Raw genomic sequence first — 22,381 nt, 5'->3', positions numbered from 1 at the left:
AACCAGTGAAAAATGCTCTTTATATTAAAAATATTGTTGAAAAACTACATGTTTCATGCTTACATTGAAAATTTATTTGTGATGGTAATGGTAATGGCTAAAATTGCATGTGATGCAGAAAAAATCAATTTTCATATGTTATATCCAGTAGCTATATTAGTACTAAAATACCTATTATTGGTTGTATACTAATTCTCAAGGGCAAATGCATCTTTTTACAATCAAGTTAACGGTCAACTGACGGTGGACTGATGGCAATGGCATAAAAGGGAGGAGAAACTTGAACTGGTGGCATAAAAGGGATAAGTCAATTTAAAGTGGCATATAAGGGAGCCGGTTAATTTAGAGTGGCATATAAGAGATTCTCTCTAAAATAGTTGGACATAAACGACCCTAGAATTGAAAGCCACTCCAGTTAGCCAGCACACTTGCTACCTTTTGATTCATAGAGCTCAGCCTCAATATTTATACAAACTTGCTATTTATTCATGGAAGGCGTCAGGAATTCATCGTGCAATATGGACTCTATACTCATGAGAAAAGTAATGCCCCTTTGCCTTCGCCTACACCCTGCTCGATCATCATACAACATCCAAACGTCGCTTAGATATGCAGAGTTCTTCCGTGCAACGTCCATGCGTACATCAAATTTGGTGTTGTCAAGCGTGGATTCAGTGGAGGTGTCTCCTCTTTACAGATTTTTTTTTTAGATGAATGCTTACCAGAGCATATGAACAGTCAACACTACTTATATCAACAGGTGTGCGAGTGTCATTTAATAAGATGATCATGAATAATTAGCTAGATACAGATAGAGAGTGTGGAATTTCCTTTTGTGAGGAGAGGAGGTATTGCCCACATGTTTTTCGGAAAAAAAAAGCATTTGATCATATGTACGAAACATATTGCATTAATTTTCTCTTGGAAAATAGCATGGTAATTCTTGACAAGAACTAATTTACTACAAGGTGTTTAATACAAATACCAACCGACACTATAAATTAAATTTGGGAGGATCCTTTGGTGTAGTCAGACTCTTGAGTTGTTCCAAGAGTTGAGTGATGCTCTGACATTACATGATGGGGAACATATCCTACGCATACAAGCTTCCCGTATACACCAACTAGCAAATATCACGAAAAAATATACAAAAATCTGAATATTTACTAATAATAGTATTGCACATATTCACAAAGACTCATATTCAAATTTATTGTATTTTAGCCATAACAAAAAATTGAAAATTTTGACAGTTTTAAGGGTAAAAATCTGTCAGAATTTTACTCTTTTTTGTTACTACTAAATTATAATCCATTTGAAGATAAAATTTCACACCTGTGTGTAATACTATTGGAAGTATGTGTCCAATATTTTTAAAATTTTCTGTGATATTTGCTAGTTGGGTGCACGGCGTGTGCATGAGAAGTGTTGTGTGCATAAAATATATTCTCTATATTACGATCTTAATAGTCTTCACTTTTACTAATTGGATAGGCAGAGCTCCTGCCATCAATTCGATTTTATAATTGAATAGGTTCAATTTGCAAGAACTCAATGGTTTCTGTGGCAGCTAGCTAGTGTTTGCGCCCATGTCTAATTAGTTCTCGGTAATAGCAGTCATAACGGATACGTATATATACTTCCTCCGTTTCAAAATGTTTGACACCGTTGATTTTTAAGTACATGTTTGACCATTCGTCTTATTAAAAAAATTAAGAAATTATTTATTCTTTTCATATCATTTGATTCATTGTTAAATATACTTTCATGTACACATATAGTTTTACATATCTCATAAATTTTTTTAATAAGACAAATGGTCAAACATATGAGAAAAAATCAACGGCGTCAATATTTTAACATTTTGAAACGGAGGGAGTATTAATTACCAGCAGAAGCAGAGTGGGTACTTGAGTACAGGAGTCCAACTGAAGCATCAAATTTCCCTCAGTTTTCAAGGGAAAAAGTATGCAGAAGAGATGCCGGTATATATATCTCAACTACTTTAAAAAAAATAAGAGGGGTTTCCATCGTCCGTAAAAAAACCGAGAAAAAAAACCGGGCGAAAAAACCAAATCTATCCGATAAAAAAACCGGTGAAAAAACTGGAAAAGAAAAGAAAAACCAAACGTAAAAAAAAACAGGCAAAAAAAAGAAAAAAAAACAAAATCTGTCTCCGATCCAAAAAAAGGGTTGAAAAAACCGGAAAAGAAAAGAAAAACCAAACGTAAAAAAATCCGGACAAAAAAAAACAAAATCTGTCCGATCAAAAAACTGGAAGAAAAAAAAGTCCGACTCCCGTCAAAACAAAATAAATAGCGAAAAATATTAAAAAGAAAGTCCGACTCCCTCTCAGAAACGAAAAGAAGTCCGACTCTAGATCCGATTCCCCCTTAAAAACGGAAAATAAAACACACCAGTCCTCTCCGTCTCGGTTTGAGTCCGAGATTACAGGGACACTCCTGTCGGTTTCAATCTATACCGTGATATCCCATACATCTTGGTGAAAAAAAATTGATGTGCCGGATTAAAGATCTGGTTGCAAAAACGGAACTTACCTGTCGAAAGCATTCCATTTTTATATGATTTTAATTTTTGGGTTTGTACTTTTCTATTTGAGTCCCTGTAATTTTTATATTTACATTTGAGTTCCTATAATCTTGCAATAAGATACTTGAGGTCGTTTTTTTAGAAAAAATAATAAAAGGGAGAGAACAAGGGCATAAAAAGAAAAAGAAAACTGCAAAAAAAAGAAAAAAAGGAAAAAAAGGAAAACAACAACAATAAATTTTTGTTTCCCCTAAGTGGAAAAAAAACCGTAGATCCGATTCCTATAAAAGGCAAAAAAAAGTGGTGAAAAATAAAGGCTAGATCCGATTCCTTTAAAAACGGAAAAATAAAGTCGGATTCCTATACAGGCGAAAAAAATCTAAAAAAACATCTAAAAAGTTCGTTCGATTACCTATGAAAGTGGCGAAAAAATGGTTCGTAAAAAATAAAATATTGGTTCGTACAAAATAAAAAATGCATGCGAGAAAAAAATGGAAAGGGCGAAAAAAATTCCGATTTCTAATCAGTATATATCTCTTCTCTATCTCTAATCTAATCTAACTATTTAAAAAGAGAAAATGCATGAGAAAAATAAAAACAGTTAAAAAAATGCGTGAGAAAAAAGTGCAAAACGATGCTAAAAAAACGTGTGAGAAATATTATTTCCATCGTCGGTAAATTTTTTAAAAAAAACATAAGAAAAAATGCGCTATTTCTAAAAAAAATGATATGAAAAACCGAGCAAGAAAAAAACACCGTCTATTAAAAAACAAATCGCTCTGAAAAATTGTCAGGAAAAAAGCTAAATTGATGAACGCATGAGTCGGATAGGATCCATCAATTTTTTGCCATCTATTACACGGCTTTTATTTCGTCATATATTCTCCTGTATTGGAAAAAAAAAGCAAAAAAGAGAACAATAAAACAAACAAGAAAAAAAGGCATGAGAAAAGAAAAGCAAAAAAGGGAGAAAAATATGGTTTTCGTCGTTAGTAAAAAAAATCAAACAAAAAACATGCTAGGAAGAAACTGTTAGAAAGAAATGCGCCATTTCTAAAAAAAATGGTTTGAGAAAATCACACAAGAAAAAATACACCATTTATAAAAAAACAAACCGCTCATTAAAATACAAACATTATCATTGACATGATTAAGCATGAAAAACGTATATTATTATTAGAATTTATTCACCCGTTGCAACGCACGGGCATTTTTGCTAGTATATATATATATATACATCCACCCTCACTGGTTAGTTACAGCACAAGCAAAGATACCAAGTAAATAGGAATAGCACAATCCTAGCATACAAGCAAAGTTGTATAAGCTATGAAACTTGCTCTTCTTGTTTATTACTCCCTCCGTTTTGAAATATTTGACGCCGTTGACTTTTTAGCATATGTTTGATCGTTCGTCTTATTCAAAAAATTTAAGTAATTATTAATTCTTTTCCTATCATTTGATTCATTATTAAATATATTTTTATGTAGGCATATAATTTTACATATTTCACAAAAGTTTTTGAATAAGACTAACGGTCAAACATGTGCTAAAAAGTTAATGGTGTTAAATATTTCGAAACGGAGGGAGTACAAATTTGATATATCTGTTGTTGTCGCATGTGCTAAGTAAGGGCTTATGAGGCATCAGGAGTCATATATGCGGATGGTTGGAAGATTTTTTGTTCCACAAGCTACTAGATTTGCGCCCCGATGCTCGCGCTGCTTCCTCTGCTCATCGTAGTTCAATGGTTCTTCAGACAAGCATGCACTACGGTCAGGAGAAATGTTAACGTACGTACGCTTAGTTGTTAGTTGCATATCAATGTACTATAATAATTTCTCCCAAAATCTCACTATAATATAAATGCTTGCTCAAAACATGGGCCTTGGTAAATTGGTATTTTCTACTCCCTCCATCCGCAAAAGTTACACATACTCTTTCCGTACTCGTAAAGAAAGTCGTTTTGGACAGCGACACGGTCTCCAAAACACAACTTTGACTTTTTCTTTCTATAAAAATATTTATTGAAAAGTGATATATGTATACTTTTATGAAAGTATTTTTCAAGACAAATCTATTCATATAATTTTTACATTTTAAAACTCAATAGCTTGAGAGTTATTCATGATTTATATTTCCAATGTTTGACTTAAATATTGTCCTAAACGACTTCCTTTACGAGTACGGAAGGAATATTTCACATTTAAGATAAGTTATACATGTAAGCTTTAATCAGTCTTCCTTTTAGGTGGGTTAGTCATATACAATTAGGAGTTCTGGTCTGTGACCAAGTACCTTTTGTAAATCTTAAAATGGATAGCTAAACGGTTGAACTAGTGAGTCTGTTGCAGTTTTATGATGGTTAAATCTGTGTGTGAATCGTTTGAATGCTGCTCAATGCTAGCTTGATCGTCTGAGATAGCAACAACCATGTGATCTAATTCATTTGTAAACCCTGGCTTTGTTTGTAGTCTTCAGTGAGCTCCTATTACTCTTATATTTGGCATTTGCACTGCTTGGGAGGTAAGGTGCCTCGACTTAATTTATAGCCCAATGCCCATGACACTACTAATGAGCATCCTTAATGTTTTGAGTTCTTTTACATTCGAAATATTATATTTCTAGTCGTGTCTATCATATAATTGAGTAGACAGAGCTACTAGTTTGTTGATATTAGTTATTGCCGAGATAATTATATAGAGATAAATTCCAATATTTTCTTCCATAACAAGAAAGAAACAAATAATATAATAAGAGATAAGGAATAAACGTTACCATGATTGGTGATAACAAACTTAGAGTCCTTTCCGGATTACCTCGAGCTCCTCCAGTGCAAATAAAAAGAGAGCATTGAGAAGAAGTGATGACTAATTCCTACGCCAAATCTGAAATCCTAAAGAGAGCCCGGTTAATCTCAATGCACTGTAAGATTAAGATTCATAGTGCAACCCGCTCCAAGAAGAAATAGAAAGAGGGAAAACAAAAAAAAGTAAAGATGATAAAGAAGCTAAGGCAATCAGCAAAACTTATGGCTTCATTAATTCATTCGGTCAGTAATAATCTCAATTCCGCAATTAGAATTGGTGATATGTATTAAGCTAAACAATTAGATCCTGAGTAAATATGTACTACACTACTGTCGGTACAAGTTACTCATCAATGGCTGCAGCTGCAGCAGATAGCTACGTATACTGTGCAGCAGCAGATGCTGGCGCGTCGACTACTGTATCTGAAATATCAAATTTCCCTTCATTCTCAGGTAAAAATAATACTCCCTCCGTATTTTAATGTATGACGCCGTTGATTTTTTAACCAACATTTGGCCATTCGTCTTATTTAATTTTTTTATGCAAATACAAAAATACTTATGTCATGCTTAAAGATCATTTGATGATAAATCAAATCACAATAAAATAAATGATAATTACATAAATTTTTGAATAAAACGAAAGATCCAATGTTTGTTAAAAAGTTAACGGCGTCATACATAAATACCGAGGGAGTAGTAGAAGAGACGCCGGCATATATCACAGCTGCAGTGTAAGGTGGTGTTTAGATACAAGGACTTGACTTAACTTTAGTCCCTATATTTAGACACTAATTTAGAGTATTAAATATAGATTACTTACAAAACTAATTACATAAATGAAAGCTAATTCGTGAGACAAATTTTTTAAGTCTAATTAATCCATAATTAGAGAATGTTTACTGTAGCATCACATAGGCTAATCATGGATTAATTAGGCTCAATAGATTCGTCTCGCGAATTAGTCCAAGACTATGGATGGGTTTTATTAATAGTCTACGTTTAATATTTATAATTAGTGTCCAAACATCTAATGTGATAGGGACTTAAAAGTTTTAACCCCATCTAAACAGGGTCTAATACAAGCCTAGACCTATTTATAAAGTAGGTAGAGTAGCACAATGCTAGCATGCATGCAAGCAAGCATGCCTGCTGTCATCAACTTTGCTCCCGATGATGTGATGGTCATTATAGTATGGTAGAAGCAATATCTTGGTGTTGTATGAGACAATGATCTTATTGTTAAGAGATTATGAGGCATCGGGAATTAGATGCGTAGATACACAGGGTCCATTTGTTCCACAAGCAACACGTTTCGCACATTTGCTCTCTCGCCACTTCCTCTGCTTGTCCTTCAGACTTCAAAGAAGCAAGGACTAGATGGTTCTTAAAGGAGAGTGAGAAGTGGAAGCACACTAACTCAAACTAGTGTCCTCGTCCCCGTTGGTGAGAACTTCAGCGAAGAATACTCTTGTTGCCTAGCAAGTAACAACAAAACGGTGTAATATAGCAGATTTATACTAAAAAAGTATTGAAAATAAAAATATTGACAAAATATGGGCCATTGCATGGACTATCTATGGACAAATGGATACAGGCCCACATGAATGGGAAGATATCTTTGTTGATTTTACAAGTGTAATTAAATTTTAAAATGTCTTTGAAATAAAAGCTCAAAGTTTAATTTTTTTTATGTCAAAATAGTTCTTGTAAAAAATTGACAAAACGAGTGATATAGCAAGGAATCAGTAACGTGTCGACGAGTACGAGTTGGATAAAGAATACTGGGAACATGTTACTGTCACTAAAAAAAAAGATTTTCCCATACGGCTAGAACCTGTTTCTGCAGATGGGTGTAGCACACGGATGTCTACAAAAATGTGTATCTTTCCATACGAGCAGAGCGACCACATTTGAAAACCCCTTTTTCGCATACGGGCACCTATGCCGGCCATGTGCAAAAAAAAATTGTCGAAATTTTTATTCCCAAAAACTAAATCGACTGAAATCCTAGCTCTGTTCCACTGCCGACCGTAACCCTAGTTCCCCAAGCTAATGTCGTCGTCGCCATAGCAGTCAACACCGCTTCGGAGGCTAACAGCAACGGATTTTCCCCTTCCTGAGCCGAGGGTGGCAGAATCCACCGCTCTTGAGTCAGGCATTGCCAGATCCACCCTACTGTTGCCGTCATCGTCATTGTTGTAGTCATCAAGGATCCACCCGTCCCACGGTCATCAGTGATGGATCCAGACACTGTGTGGTCACTGGTGGTGAATCCGGCTATCGTAGACCATCCCGCAGTCACTGGTGATGAATCTAGACGCCAGCGATAGATCCGCCTACCCCGCGGTCGTCGATGGGGCATCTATCCGTCTGGCGGTCACCAACGATGAATCCGCTCATCCTGTAATTGTTGTTGACCGGAACCGAGTGCCACAAGGTTACCAGCGCTGGATCCACCCACCCCGCTCTTGTGCCCGTGCCAAAGTTGGCACGTCGCTCCCGTGCTCATGCGACGGAGCTGTCGACGCTGCTACCGCCTTAGCCACCTCCAGAGCGTCCGCCTTTGCTGGTCCACGATGTGGAGGAGATGAGGTGGAGTACAAAGAGGAGAGGATAGGATAGGAGGGGAGAGGATAATTTAGTAGATTTTATAAGGGTGAAGGCAGTGGGGTGGGCGGCAGGTGGAGTGGTGGTAAGCGGGCCTGTTAAGAGTCCCACTTGCAAAAAATGTGTTTTTTTTAGAGTAAAGTCCATCACCTAAACTTGTACCGCTATGTCATCCCAGTCCCTAAACTTGCAAATCGACCGTTCAGGTCCTCAAACTTATTCGATTGTGTTATCCTGATCCCTAAGCTTGCAGATCACTCGTTTAGGTCCTCCAACTTATTCAGTTGTGTCACCCCGGTCCCTAAACTTGGATTTGAATATCATCTGAGTCAAATAGGACAGTCTAAAGACTTTATATTTAAAAATAATTCATAACTTTTTCATGTGAACTCTAATGAAGACAAAATTTATATCAAACTTATAGCCCTCGACGCGATCTACAACTTTGTAGTTGGATTTTTTTTATTTTAAGTCATTTTTTGTCCCAAAATGTAATTTTAAAATTAAAATTTCAAAATCTATAAACATGCAACAATATTTTGAGACCCTAAACAGTTTTAATTCAAAAACTTTTCAACTACAAGTCTACAAAGTTGTAGGTCGCGTCGAGGGCTACAATTTTGATATAAAGTTTGTCTTCATTAGGGTTCACATGAAAAAGTTATGAATTATTTGTTGATATAAAGTTTTTGACCGTCCTGTTTAGGGACCGGGGTGATACAACTGAATAAGTTGGAGGACCTAAACGAGTGATCTGTAAGTTTAGGGACCGGGATGACACAGTCAAACAAGTTTGAGGACCTGAACAGTCGATTTACGAGTTTAGGGACCGGGATGACACAGCGGTATAAGTTTAGGGACCGGTGATGGACTTTACTCTGTTTTTTAAGTGGGTTTCTTTTTCTTTGGAATCAACATTTTCGCAAGCGGCTGACGTTACTGTCCACCTGGAGGCTGGAGGGGTGCTCGCATCCAAGAAATTCAATTGTGTAGTAATGTGTTGTGCAGCATGAACTATTGCAAGCCACTCTAGTTAGGGCCCATTTAGTTCCCGAAAATTTTTTCCCAAAACATCACATTGAATCTTTGGACACATGCATGAAGCATTAAATATAGATAAAAAGAAAAACTAATTGCACAGTTATGGAGGAAATCACGAGACGAACTTTTAAGCCTAATTAGTCCGTGATTAGCCATAAGTGCTACAGTAACCCACATGTGCTAATGACGGCTTAATTAGTCTTAAAAGATTCGTCTCGCGGTTTCCAGGCGAGTTCTGAAATTAGTTTTTTTATTCGTGTCCGAAAACCCCTTCCGATATCCAGTCAAACGTTCGATGTGACACTCAAAAATTTCCTTTTCCCCAACTAAACACACCCTTAGCCAAGCACATGCAACCTTGGATTCATAGAGCTCAACCTCAATATCTATACAAACTTGTTATTTAGGGCCTATTCGGAACACAGGAAAAGGAAAAACACAGGATAGGAAAAACGTAGGAATATGAAAGGAAATCACGTTGAAAACATAGGATTGAAAAACGCAGGAATATAAAAGTTGAGAGCATTCGGTTTACAGGAAAGGAAATAAAAAGTAATCGAGGAGTATACAGTATACTGTATTTATTATCTACCGCTATCTTGCTTATCCCGTCTGTCTTGCTTATTATCTAGTGGCTGTTTTATTGCTTGATTGGCTTGATTCTGTCAAAGGGAATGAAACAAGAGATTGGAGTGGATGGAATTTTCCTCCGTTTTTCCTGTGGAATCAGCAGCAAAAGATTTTTTCCTACAGTTTTCCCATAACCACTTTTTACGATCCGAACGATAGGATAGGAAAAAATCCCATGTGAACAGTATTCCTATGAAATTCCCGGGAAAAGCCTCCAATCCGAACGAGCCTTTAGGCTTGGAAGGCGTCAGCAGTTCATCGTGCAATATGGACATTTTTCTCATGAGAAAAGCAACGCCCCTATGCCTTCGCCGACACCCTGCTCGGGCCGCATGGAACACGTCCAAACGTCGCTTAGATATGCAGAGTTCTTCAGCGTGATGTCCATGCGTACGAACATGAAATGGTCAAGCGTGGATACAGTAGAGGTGTCTCCTCTTTACAGATTTTTTTTAAGTGAATGCTTATCAGAGCTTATCAACAATCAACTACTCATCATGTTTGCGAGTGTCATTCAATAAGACGGTCATGCATAAGTAACTAGATACAGAGAGAGCGTGGTACTTTATTTTCGTGAGGAGGTATTGATGTATTGTCGACATGTTTTTCGGAAGAAAAAAAACATTGATCATAAGTACGAAACATATTGCATTAATTTTCCAGAATAGCATAGTAATACTTGACAAGTACTAATTTACTGAAAGGTGTTTACTACAAATACCAACCGATGCTGTGTAAATTAAATTTGGGAGGCTCCTGGTGTTGTCTAGCTACTCTTGAGTTGTACTAAGAGTTGAGTGATACTCTGACATTATATTATGATCTTACTAGTCTTTGCTTCTACTAATTGAATAGGCAGAGCTCCTGCCAAGATTTCGTTTTTATAATTGAATAGGTACCATTTGCAAGAACTCGATGGTTGCTGTGGCAGGCTGGCAGCTAGCTAGTGTCTGGGCCCATGTTTAATTAGCTCTCTGTAATAACCTACCACGGAGTCATGACGGATGCAGTATATATATTACCAGCATAAGCAGAATGGGTACTTGAGTACTGGTGTCTAAGTGAAGCATCAAATTTCCCTCAGTTTTCAGGGGAAAAAGAAAAGCAGAAGACATACCGGTATATGTGTCCACCCTAGCTGGTTAGTTACAGCACAAGGAAGATATACCAACCACCAAACTAGAAAAAGCACAAGCAAGGTTGTATAAGCTATGAAATTTGCTCATCTTGTTCATTACAAATTTGATATATATGTTGCTGCCGTACGGGCTAAGTAAGGGCTTATGAGGCATCGGGAGACAGATATGCCTCGGTGCTCGCTCTACTTCAACTTGCCGCAAAACAGTAGCTCAATGGCTCATCAGGATGGCGGTGTATAGCGGCGAGGAGAAATATTAACGTGCGCTTAGTTATTAGTTGCATATCAATGTACTATAGTAGTTTCTCCCGAAATCTTGTTATAATAGAAATGCTTGCTCAAAAGACGGCCCTTGGAAATTTGGTGTTTTCTACTTGTTTAGACAAGTGGACAAGACTTAGGTCCACACAAGATTTGGAAGATAAACTTTAAATTTTAAAAGTATGTATTTGAAATAAACTTTAAACATGTAACTATCTCAATTAAAATACAACCTGCAAAAACTCAGTAGAATGACTAGTACATAGCTCATAAACAGGCATATGTACAAATTTTGGACAGACAGATGCATTGAGTACCAGACCAATGGGCTAGGCATCAATACTAATAGAGCTGTCTTAGGCACTACTACATGATTGATTTTCCTGCACGCCTACCCTTTTTGTTTCCAGACGGTCCGTAAGTTAAACCGCACGGAAAATAAAAGGACCGACGCCAGTTTATCACCCGCACAGGAAAATCAATTTTCGTGTGCGGGCCACTTAACAGACCCGCATACAAAAATAATGCGTGCGGGTCTGTTAAGTGACCTACACACGAAAATAGCTGCCCACAAAAATAAAGTGGTCCACCCGGCTCCTCCCACCCCACACTTATCCAAATCCCTCCCACACTTCTCCCTCTCCCTGTCATCCTCGGTGACAGCGGCGCCCTCGGCTAGGGCGGTCCTCGGCGGCAGCATTGACTACGGCTCTTCCCCCTCTCCCTGTCGTCCTCGGTGATGGCGGCGCCCTCGGATAGAGCAGCATCAGTGGCGACACTATGGCCGCGGCATCGGCGACATCATCGGCTACGGTCCTCCCCCTCCTCCCATCACCCTCTTCCTTTTCCTCGTCCTCGGCGACAGCTATGGCTATGACGGCGGCGGTTGAATCGGCTACGGCGACGGCATCGGTAGGAGGCCGGATCCGTCGCCCACCGCCGCGGGGAGGCCGCATCCGTCGCCCACCTCCGACGGGAAGGCGGCGACGATGGCGGCGGGCTTCGGGATGGCGGCGACGACGGTGGTGGGCTTTGGGAAGGCGGCGACGACGATGGTGATGGCGGCGCCGATGCTGACAAAGTTGATTTTTTATTAGGGTTTGTGGGTGGATTTTGATTTTTTTCCCTTTTTTTATTATTCCGTGCGGTCGGTATAACACGACCGCACGAGTTAATCGATTATCCCGTGTGGTCGGTCCGTCCGCACGTGAAAATGGCGATTTTTCCAGACGACTAACTGCAGACGGGCCAAACCCCCGCACGGAATAATCCAAACACCCGCATGAAAAAATGGTTGTTGTAGTAGTGAGGCCATATTCAGTTAATCCCCAAGTGGCAAAGATCGAAGGTGATTATTTCCACACATACAGTGGTATGGAATTATTCCCACTCAATTTTCTCCAAACCCCTTTAATTTCCACCAAACCGGACAAGGCCTCAATGGTATGCATTTCTGGCACAACATCGCAATAGGCTCCTCAGAGCAGAGCATGCCCTAATAAATAGGTGGACACATAGGAAGAATTTATCCACGGTACAATCTCTCATGGGTGACTTGCTTCAAAAAAACTAAATTCGCACACAACTCGTAAGTAATTAAGAGTTGTATGGAAGACTTTAAATTTACAGTGACGGATCATCAGAAAGTTCTTTAGTGATATTATTATGCATCCCCTGCTAATGGTGAGAGTTGAGACTGATGGCCAGCCATGGGTAGAAACTTTGTCTCTATTGAAGCTAATTAATCACCTCACTTTTTTCTGCTCGATGTTGGAGCTTAGGATTGGAAGGTAGCAGGAAACGGCGATGCACCGTACGAAGCATGGTCACCTAATGTTGGAAAGAGCAATGATCAACGCATTGTTCTTTATCCAGACTAGACTAAATACGGTATTAATAAGAGATTCTTCAGCAAAAGTTCAGTGGAAGCTTGCGGAGCACGACGATGAAAGTGGGCTCGGGTTCCTGCAGATGTCCCATATTCTTTCAAAGCATGTAGTTAATTCCTAAATCCTAATTAGTGAATGTGTGTATCAGACAGTGTGTACTGCACACAGTTAAAAAAAATCGTATATGTACTAATTTTTTTCCCAAATACCAACGAGATAGTGCAGTTTCTTTCGCTTTGAAGGATGTTAAAAAAGAGCGATATCTTCATTCGATTTTTAATTAATTGCTCTCAACTGGTAGTTCAAAGGGAAAATATCTTACCCCTCGTCTCTCGAGGAAATGTCCCCTTGTTGTTTATACGTCACTCAAACAGCTATGAAAAAAATTTGAAAAAAGATTCAAAAAGATGTCTTAATATGTGATATATCACTCTACAAACATGCAAGTACAAATTAAGTTGAATTTGTACTTGCATGTTTGTGAAGTAATATATCACATGTTAATACATCTATACTTCTACTAATCGGGCACTTTCTATGAGCTCTCACGTTAATAAGAAGATAATAACCATTGATTACCTAAATAGTACAATCATGGCCATAGATTACACCGTAAATTTAATGTCGAATTCCAATCTATTAATCTGCTTGATTGACTTAAAGCATCGCGGGCTCATTGTAAAGCCCACAAAATATATCCAAACAGCCCACGTAATATCTCCAATTATCAGTAGTTATCTATAGCCATTGATTCTATCTCCAGTACACTTATCTCCAACTTCTCCTACCGATAGGGAGGAAAATAGGGTTGACTCAACCGGCTATTGTAACGGCAACAAACAACAGGGAATGATCCCATGTAATGCCTACGATCTAGATTTCAGGTGGAGGAAATCCATCGAAGTTTTAATCCCTCACTAAACGACCTCGGGATATCTATCAGGTAATATTTTTTATCAATCTAGATTCTTTTTTCATCTCAAACAATTTTGATCTGGATCGTTGGGGCTTAGATTCACCACCGGCCTGACCATATAAATTTCCTTGCACATCCATGGTTACGTCTGCAATCGTTAGCCATCGCATCTATAGTCCACGTTGCAATCCTGCATTGTTGAAACTGCAAAGCAAGCAAGACGCAGGTACCCAATCTTGGTATATTGTGTGCCATCTATTTTTCCCTACCAAATAAGTTGTTTCGATCTATTTCCCCTACTGAATAAGTTGTTTTGATACATTTTCCCTACTGAATGATTTTGGTATAGTACATTATCAAATCCTATTGATCTTCACACGTAAGTACCGCACAGTTCAGTAAAGAATTAAGTTAGTTTAATAATAATTTTGAAGCAGGTAGAAACTTAGGAGTGTCCTGATGCATTCATGATATGCAGAATAGATTATTTACACGAAGTACAACACAGTGCTTATTGAAGATTTTCAGTTGGACATCTAAACATGCCAGTACAATACATGGTCAATGCTTATTTCGGCTGCACGTCTAATGCAAGGTCTGGACAAAATTAAGTCTAATTTGGAATTCCTTTTTCTTTTATGAAAACTGAAGGACAAGTAGAATGGCATATTATATGCTTCAAGCTGTCAACAGTAAGAAGGAAACATAAATTCAAATAGTAATTAGACTTTGGGATACCATAAATTCCAACAGTAATGAGCTTATTAGCCTCGGCATGATATTTATCGATGAACAGTTTACTATAAATATCCATCTCGCAGATAATTCTGATATGTAAATGTGTTGTCACTTAAATTATTTGCTATAGGTCAAAATGATACATGCTAACATAAAGAAATATCAGGTCAATAAGTTCAGGCCATTAATAATAGAAGGATCTGTATGCGTTACAACAAATTTTAAGGTTCTGTCAGAGGTAAAGTATCGCCCGGTTGATAGTGACAAAGTACTGAACTTCCTAAACACAACCAAAGTTGAGAAGATCAAGACTGAAGAAAACATATCAAAAGAATAGACACCACTACATACTTATCTGGTAAAAAATTGATTTTAATGATTTTAATATCCTACATATTAACCTATCATTTCATTTGTAGATGTTGTTGGCTTAGCATCCTACATAGGAAAGATTGAAGAAACACAAACAAGCCATGGGATAGAAGATAATTCTTCCATCTTTATAACTTTGTAGCAAAGTCTATCAGTAAATTTAACGAATTTTAATGACATCTATTTTTAAAATATGATTATATTTTTATTATTTATAGTATCATAATAATAGCCCGTGCAACGCACGGGTTGACAGCTAGAAAAATTAAAAAAAAAATTGTAGTTGTCATAGAATCACCTTCCATTAACCCATTAAAATTTTATATGATTAAAAAATAAAATTTACAATTATCCCGTGCAACGCACGGGTTGACGGCTAGTATTCTCAATTTGTTTTTAATTTTTTTCATAACTATTTGAGTGACATGTAAATAATGAGGGGAGATACCTTTGAGGGATCAAACTCTACTCCCATACTAGGGGTGGTATATACAGATATAGGAAAGCTAGCTAAGCTGCTTGATCTCGAACCACTGCCAGTCACCAGCTACCCATGACTTACATTCATTCAAAATTTTCAAAGAATTTTAACAACCGTTTCGATCATATTTGAATAAATGAGGCGATATTCCCTCAACAGTTTAAAACAATTTTCCCTCCTGATATATGTGTATAAATTCGATTCCTTCCAACGATGACCTTGTAAACTATATGCGTATATTTTATGGTCCGTATGGATTTAGGCTTGAAAGGCATTAGGAATCCAGTACCTTGTAGATCTAATGCATGTCAGCATGCATGGTCCATTCTGCCGTCGCATAGAGAGAAAAAGTAAAAAAAAAAAATACTGTCATCCATTATTTTTCTTGAAAATATACCTGTGATAAAATATTTTACGAGAATAAATCATCGTCACTTGGTGGCCATTCGAACTCGATCGTAGCTTGTTCGTGGTGGAATTGTGCGAATTTGCGCTGTCAACAGCATCGCGCGCTGACAACGCAAAGTGGCTACTACAAGTTTGCGTGCGCATAAAGCGAACTTGCAACGAGTTCGCGTGGGTAGTAGATTTCTGGGCAGAGTTCACGTACGTGCTGCGCGAACTTAGGGCCTGTTTAGTTGGTGAAATAAAAATTTTATGTGTCACATCGGACGTTGGACCGGATGTCGGTAGGGGTTTTCAAACACGAATAAAAAACCTAATTTCATAACTCGCGTGCAAACCGCGAGACGAATCTTTTGAGCCTAATTACCTATCATTAGCACATGTGGGTTACTGTAGCACTTATGGCTAATCATGGACTAATTAGGCTCAAAAGATTCATCTCGCGATTTACATGCAAACTGTGCAATTAGTTTTTCTTTTTATCTATATTTAATGATTTATAAATGTGTCTAAAGATTTGATGTGATGTTTTTGTGAAAAGTTTATGGGGGAACTAAACATGGCCTCGGTGACGATTTCACGGGAACAAGCAAGCTCATCAATGATGTAATTGTTATTAGAGCATTATTATCAATAGATTATGTATAATCTTTCTCAAAAAGTTTATTTTTGATTTTCTAAACTGAAAATAAAAGGTAAAAAAACTGATATCTACAAGAGCAAGTCTAAATCTTATCTTAAAAAATTAAAAATGGGTCCTTCGAGATGTTTACTACTAGTGCCAACCGATACTGTAAATTAAATTTGGGAGGCTCCTTGGCGTAGTCTAGACTCCTAAGTTGTTTTAAGAGTTGAGTGATGCTCTGACATGATATTATGCTTCCTAGTGTTCGCCTTTACTAATTGGACAGGTACCATTTGCAAGAACTCAATGGTTGATGTGGCGGCTAGCTAGTGTCTACGCCCGTTTTTAATTAGCTATCTGTAATAACTCACCAGGCAGTCATAAGAGCAAGTTTAAGTTTAATAGTATAGTCAACTGTTAGCTCCAATCCATTTATAGCCAATCTAAACTCATTCATACAACTAAAAAGGTAGCCCGCGCGAATACGCGGACATATCATATATAGGATGTGTTATTTAGATAATTTTTTAACCTATTTGTTAGCTTTATGCCATATAATATTTAATTGTCCTTTAAGCAATTTTCTATAATCTTCTTCATCATCTACTATAAAACAAATTTAGTATATTTAGAAAACATATCTACAAATTAAATGTAATTTAAAAGGTAGGTGTTTCTATAGGGGCTATCTTTTTTCTATCAGATCTTAAAAATACTTTAATTGCTATCAAAAGTGTTTTATTTGTACTATCTAGCTAGCGCTTCTTTTATTTGGTTTTATATTGATGCAATTTAATTATCACTTACATATGATTGAGATAGAGATAATATACATGCATCCTATCCTAGATCTCGTTTCCCTATGATATCTGTGATCTATTGTATTTTTGAAAAAGAAAAACCTAATCAACTTGACCCTTAAAAATTAAATTTAATAGTAAGAAATATAACTTCTAAACCGACTGTGTATTGTAACCTTAGTATGTTGCTTATATTTGTAATAATATGCGAAGAAATTTATAATACTGTGGCGTACGATAGAGAAAAAATCATTACTCTAAGCACTTAATTAAAAAATTGATGCGATGCAAGAAAAATCATTAATATCTAAGATAAAAGAATGGAGCAAAATAAGTTATAAGATTTTCACCAATTAGTTCAATAATGTAGTTCATATTGGTATTTTTTTCTATTTTCTGTTTTGTTTTATAGAAGTCCACGCGAATGCACGGGCATGCATCGTAGGTTGGGTTTGAGAAGCTTATAAGGATAGAATATTACCGGAGAAAATCTGCCACACTTTAAAAGTACGATATATTCACAATTATTTTCGTTAGTATTGCTTATATAATTTTAACATATTAGTTACCTTTATACTATATCATATTCAAATAATTTCTATAAGCAATTATTTATAATCTTCTTCATTATCAAAATAGAAGGTAGACTTATTTTATTTAGAAAACATGCCTAGCAAAATAAATCTATTATATACTAAAAGTCCATTAAACCTCCTACAAACGCTTCTAAGCCACCACGTGGCACTTCTATAAGCGCTCCTAGGCCGTCATGTGGCATTCTACGATCCCACCATCGATTTTCATTTAAATTGGTGGACCCATTATTTTACACCATCAGATTAGATCTATTTATAAAGTTTATACTTTCTATATCCGAGATAATCTGTTTAGTGGAAATATTTATGTACGTAAGATGGAAATAATTACGTACGTACGATGGAAAAAGATATAATTAACTTTAGTTATTATTACTGTTTATTTGAAAGAAAAAAAAGTATGATAAGAAAAAATATAAAAATAAAAAAAACAGTATACTGTTCACTTGGAAAAAAACAAAGGATACGTACGTTGTACGCACGACTAAAAAAAACAGCTACAAAGCCATAAAAGAAAATATATGCACGATGTTATAACCATCAAGGTCTTTTTAAAATAGGATCTCCTATATTATAAAATTAAAATCTATTACTCTATAAATATGGTCATTTGGCTACCAGTGTTTTTAAACTGTCACGTAACACTATGTAATTTCACCTTCGATTTTAATTTAAATTAATGGACCCATTATTCCATTACATTAGCCCGCTCCCTCTTAATGTCCTATGCATACGAGCAGTGGCGAAGCCAGGATTTAGGTATAGGGGTGCTGGCCAGGAGCACCAGTGCCTCGGTAGATAATATAGTATGGATCTTGGTGTATAAAATTGAACTTATTTTAGAATGGAGGATGTATGTCCGAATGTATGTTAATATAGCATGAAAAAACCATTTTTAAAGTCACTAAATAGCACCAACTTTACTCAATACAGAATGACACACGACATCATTTCTATTCATCCTTTTTAGTTTTGGAGACCTGCAACTACATCGCTTAGTTACGTTAATAGACTTGCAACCACATCGCTTAGTTACGTTAATTAACTCAGGTAATCACGTAAAGCTAAAACCTATTGGACAGCTAGGTAGGTATAGGCTCAACTTGCAACAAATTAATGAGCTAATTTTATGGATTAGATGGCTAATCACCCGGGGTGGGGTTTGCAGCGCATGGGGATGGGGGGTGCTAGGCCCACCCCGGCACCCCCGGTGGCTTCGCCACTGCATACGAGAGAAACTGTTTACCGGATGTTTGATTAAAAAACAAAAGAAACATACGTACATACCATTAAAAAAATCTATAAAGCCCAAAAATACACATATGTACGTTGTTACAAGTATCAGAAAAAATATAGGCAGTCCTCAAAATAGTATTTTCTATACAATAGAAAAATTATTACTATAGAAATATGCAAGTTAAACTAGATCAATATAAATATCAAATCAAAGATATTTAAACACCTATTTTTGAATTAATGCTTTAATTATAATCTGTTTCAAATGTTGATGACTTATGATAGTTATATTATGATGTTAAATGCATTACAACATATAGAGCTGGCGTATAATAATAAGATAATCCATTATATGCCACTGAGTATGCCACAGGTCTATGATTTTGCCACTAACCTTATCACTTTCAAAATTTAGACAAAAATTCCGAAATATCATATTATTAACATAATTTTTGTAAACATCCAAAATTTGCCCCAAAACATAAAATCTGATATTTCAATTTTTTTTTTCCAAATTTTGGAAGTTTTTATCCCAGCGGTATTTTGGTCTTTTAGAAAAAAAATGAATAGTGCTAACGGAGACTAACCAGACGGCTATATGGCAAACTTAGTGGCATATAATGGATTCTCTCATAATAATTAATACCATAATAATTTTAAAAATTTAGGTGACATATAATAATTAATTTCATCATAATCGTTGAAATACTTTCACATCATATTTTATGGTGTTAAATATCACTTGACAAATATATAAAACTAACTGAAATCTACGTGCCTGAAAACGAAACAACATTATGTTTGAGAAACCATTAAACTTCCTACAAATGCTCTCAAACTGTTACATGGGACACCTAAAAGTGCTCCTATGTCGTCACATGGTGTTCAAATATATTAGAAACATCTAGCCCTTAATTTTTGCTTAAATCGATGGATCTATTATTTTAAACCATTAGATCAGATTAAAAAAAAAAAGAAGTCCCTCCCTCTCATCTCACCCGCACGCCTCTCTCACCCCATTCGTATGCATGCAACATGCGTGCATGCCCCACTTTTTTTTACTCCTCTTTTAAACCTTTTATTATTTAGTTTTATCTAGAATACTCTACGATAATATCAGCTATGTTTGTTTATGCTATTGACATTTGAGCATATATTTGATAATTCGTCTTAGTATAAAAATTAAGTAATTATAATTGGAAATCCTATAAATTCCGAGAAAAAAATTGGACACTCGATTTTCATTTAAATCCGTGTACCAGTTATTTTATACCATTAGATATGATCTATTAGAAAAATAATCCTTACCAAACCGAAGAAAATATCCCGTATATGTATAAATACATAGTACTGTTCACCGTAAAAAGCCAAAATAATATATCATGTGTACATACGTACTCCCACTATTCACTGAATAAAAATATTTCTACTATGTGAGATGTGCTTGGATACCTGCTAATAAAAACTGTATGGATTTTAAAGAAGATGAATGGCCTAGATTTGAAGGCACCTAACATCCTACACATTATTTAAAAAGAGTAATTTCATCCTTTAGTGAGTTAATCATGTTTGATCTTATTAGTTCAAAGCCCACATAGTGCTCTTACAGTTCGTTGCTACCACAAACAGAAAAAAAAAACGTTGTTGTATAATACCCTATTCTTCCAAAGAAAAAAAAACCAAAAAATAGTAACAAAAACAGAATATCTAAATTAAATCTATTACACAAGATTAAAATATTACGAGTACATCGTCCCACATTAACTATATTTTAGTTAAAATATCGCATGGAATCATATTATTCCTTTACATCGTCCTGATCCAAATATTCTGATAATCCTTTTCTTAGCTTTTTATGTAATTCCTAACAGGCACTATATACCTTGACCACTCATCTTTCCTGTAGAAATTTTACAAATGTATTACCTGTATTTTGATTAAAAAAATGTCATATATCCAAATTGTATCCTTTTTCATATTATTCTCATCCAAAGTATTACAGTTAGTAAAACAAAACTGACAACATAGATTATTGCATTATATATTACTGCAATTGGATTACTGATGTTAGCTAGATCGCCCATTGTTTATTGACAGATGTATTGGGTAGCACATGAGGCATAGTTAAATTCATGGGTTTGTATTATGATTGCATAGTTTGAGAGACAAGCCATCTGTGAACATTTTATTTAGAGTGTGTGAGAGGCTCCACATAGCCTATTATGAATATGATTGGATGGTTAAATATAATTGTGTAATAATTATTTTTGGAATGCGATGTATCTTAAATATATGGTTGTGTATTATATGGAGGAGGAGGACCCATAAGATATAATATGATATAATAGTAAAGCAAATAGCCAACATGGTCTTGAATTGTTGATTTGATTAAAAAAAACTACAGCTGCTAAAGTGTATCTTAAATTAAACGTGTAGATCGTCTAAAAATAATTGTTTATTTACAGCACCAATATCACTCCTATTGTAAATCCCTATCGCATGCACGTTCACACCTAAATCAGTCTCTGTGAGAAATAGATATAATAATTTATGATGATAAATTATGTTGTAAATGTATATCTTGTATTTAGAAAAACAAATCAAGCACCTGGAGGCCATATATAATTGCCCTGCCTAATGTCAATGATAAATCAAGCAATCAAATCAGTAAACATTGCAGCTACCAGATGTAATTGTCCACGTACATACATGTGGGTCCGGGATAGAAGGTTGACGTGGGATTTAGTTTTGATCCAATGATCGTATTGGGTTCACCGCTTTAAATGAAAATTGACGGTTAGATATTTTTCTTTTTTCTCTGAATTTTCTTTAAATTATTAGAGCGTCACGTGGCATTTAGGAGTGTTAATTTGAAGGAGTCCACATGGCGGTTTAAGAATATTTGTAGGAAGTTTAATGGACTTTTAGTATATAATAGAAGATAGATAGATGATGAATAGAGAAAAATCAAACATATAATTTAGAAGTTATGGCTATTTGAAATTTATTATCATAAAATTTTATCTCAAACTGCTATACGTACAAAGAAGGGAGAAAAGAGGAGTGAAGCAGAGGTAAGAGATGGGTTGGATTTATTATTGTTCGGCAAGCAAATTAATCTGCGTATATTATACACGCAGAGATCACATGTACGTATACATAGGAATGTGAATATCAAAAGTGAAAAGTAAATTAATCATCAGGGCTTCCACATGTCTTGGAAGGAGGCCAGGACGAGCAGGAGAAGGGGGTCCACTGTATGGTTGATCGATCGATCGATCAGA

This window comes from Oryza glaberrima, chromosome 11, assembly GCF_000147395.1.
Source record: "Oryza glaberrima chromosome 11, OglaRS2, whole genome shotgun sequence".
Classification (NCBI taxonomy): Eukaryota; Viridiplantae; Streptophyta; class Magnoliopsida; order Poales; family Poaceae; genus Oryza; species Oryza glaberrima.
Note: the sequence above shows the minus strand (reverse complement) of the source record.